The 2,500-nt window shown below is 47.7% G+C and overlaps 1 protein-coding gene across 1 annotated transcript in view; it reads right to left on the bottom strand.

Annotated features, from left to right (window-relative positions):
- Positions 1–331, bottom strand: part of LOC143293912 (uncharacterized) — a 21,200-nt gene extending 20,869 nt beyond the window's left edge. Inside the window, exon 1 of the mRNA XM_076605280.1 lies at positions 194–331. The gene's annotated coding sequence lies outside the window, so the exon portion shown is untranslated. The remainder of the gene's footprint in view (positions 1–193) is intronic.
- Between the last annotated feature and the right edge of the window lie 2,169 nt (positions 332–2,500).

Below are 2,500 nucleotides of genomic sequence, written 5' to 3'. Positions count from 1 at the left end.
TTGCAATTAATGTGTTAATAATGTAATTTTTCTATGGTGACATGCGTGAATTGTGCACAATTCTGTTGATAATGATGTTTCAATGACAGAAATTTTACCTTCGGTGCAAGAGAAAAAAATGATAAAGATTTAAGTACTACTACTACTACTACTACTACTACTACGACCAATGATAAAGAAAGGTTTCCCTGACCTGTCGAACAGAGTAAACACTTGTTGGCGAGGAGCTCCTGAAGACCCAGCTGTTGAGGTCTGTGGTCTGGAACTGTCCCGCGTTCTGCACGCTGCAGGGAGAACACGTCCTTGAACTCTTGTGGGGCGCGGCAGTGCTGTCCAACAGCCCAGAGACAGTGGTGTCCAACAGCCCAGAGACAGTGGTGTCCAACAGCCCAGAGACAGTGGTGTCCAACAGCCCAGAGACAGTGGTGTCCAACAGCCCAGAGACAGTGGTGTCCAACAGCCCAGAGACAGTGCTGTCCAACAGCCCAGAGACAGTGCTGTCCAACAGCCCAGAGACAGTGCTGTCCAACAGCCCAGAGACAGTGGTGTCCAACAGCCCAGAGACAGTGGTGTCCAACAGCCCAGAGACAGTGGTGTCCAACAGCCCAGAGACAGTGCTGTCCAACAGCCCAGAGACAGTGGTGTCCAACAGCCCAGAGACAGTGCTGTCCAACGACCCAGAGCAGTGTTGTCCAACGACCCAGAGCAGTGGTGTCCAACAGCCCAGAGACAGTGGTGTCCAACAGCCCAGAGACAGTGTTGTCCAACGACTCAGAGCAGTGTTGTCCAACGACCCAGGGGGCGGACCCCAGTGATGCCTCACAGATGTCTGCCGGGGTGACCTAAAGGGACTGTCCCTCGGTACCAGCACGCGACAGGAGGCTGCTTCACACAGATGTTTCTGAACCACGGGCTGAAGACGGCTCTGTAGACAGAGGACAGTGAGAAGAGATTCCATCAAAACAAACAAAACAAACCAAAAACAAACAAAAACCAAAAACAAAACAAAAAAAACAAAAACAAAAACAAACAAAAAAAAACAACAACAAACAAAAACAAAAAACAAACTCAAAGCAAAACATCAACCAAACAAAAAACAAGCACCACAACAATAACAACAATAACAGAAAGAACAGCAACAGCAGCAACAAAACATCAAGAAGAAAACGATTTCTTTCATCCATTCCAATTTCGGCTCAACAAAACGACTGGTGAAGTTGTGAAGTCAAAACAATCAAAACCACAAACAAAAAAACAAAACAAAACAAAACACAACAACAAAAAACAACCAAAACAACAACAAAAGAACCCCAAAAGGTGACATGGAAACTACTCAGCTCCAAGTTCGAAGAAACCTTACCCCCTTTTTCAATTTTATTTCCATACCTTTTTAAACAAAATGTGTTTTCTTTTCTTTCTCTTTCCTTCCTTCTTCCTTCCTTTCTTTCTTCCTTCCTTGTTCTGTTTTTGTTTTGTTTTCTCTCTCAGGGGCTGATCAGTACGTTGGGTTCATGCGAAGATGATGCATCTGCACTTTTTTTCTTTTTTATAAAAGCAGTTGTGGTGTAGCGTGTATGGATCTTTCCGCACGTTCTGACGCCTGCTTGAAACTGAAACTGAAACTGAAACCCGAAGAGAAACGAAACGAGACGAAACGAAATGTTATTTTACCAGGGTAATGAGGTCAGTGAAAACATAGGGTTTGTTCTTTCCACCCAGCCCTGGGATGCTTGACAACGTTACGAGGCAAAGAGAGGGAGGAGGAAGGCCCAGAGACAGCCAGCCAGCCAGCCACACAGCCAGCCAGCCAGCCAGCCAGCCACACAGCCAGCCAGCCAGCCAGCCAGCCACACAGCCAGCGTCAGACTTGACCTGTGCACAGCGTGTGGGAAAGACTATCACTCCTCCGTTGACCTGTCCAGCCCACAACCCGACGCTGCGCCTGACACCGCCCAGAGCCTGCGACTCCATGGTCTCCTGAGAGTGGAGTGATGGCCTAGAGGTAACGCGTCCGCCTTGGAAGCGAGAGAATCTGAGCGCGCTGGTTCGAATCACGGTTCAGCCGCCGATATTTTCTCCCCCTCCACTAGACCTTGAGTGGTGGTCTGGACGCTAGTCATTCGGATGAGACGATAAGCCGAGGTCCCGTGTGCAGCATGCATTTAGCGCACGTAAAAGAACCCACGGCAACAAAAGGGTTGTTCCCGGCAAAATTATGTACAAAAATCCACTTCGATAGGAAAAACAAAACTACACGCAGGAAAAAATACAAAAAAATGGGTGGCGCTGTAGTGTAGCGACGCGCTCTCCCTGGGGAGAGCAGCCCGAATTTCACACAGAGAAATCTGTTGTGATGAAAAGAAATAAAAAGAGAGAAAAAAAAAGAGGATGGCTGTCCAGTTCCAGGTAATTATGACAGTCTCACACGGTGCGTCACACTCACTCTGATAATGCAGACATTAAGGAGAAAGGTGGCGGCGTGGTGGTTAAGACGCTCAGC

This window comes from Babylonia areolata, chromosome 19 (genome assembly GCF_041734735.1).
Source record: "Babylonia areolata isolate BAREFJ2019XMU chromosome 19, ASM4173473v1, whole genome shotgun sequence".
Classification (NCBI taxonomy): Eukaryota; Metazoa; Mollusca; class Gastropoda; order Neogastropoda; family Buccinidae; genus Babylonia; species Babylonia areolata.
This window is presented reverse-complemented; position numbering and strand designations above follow the sequence as displayed.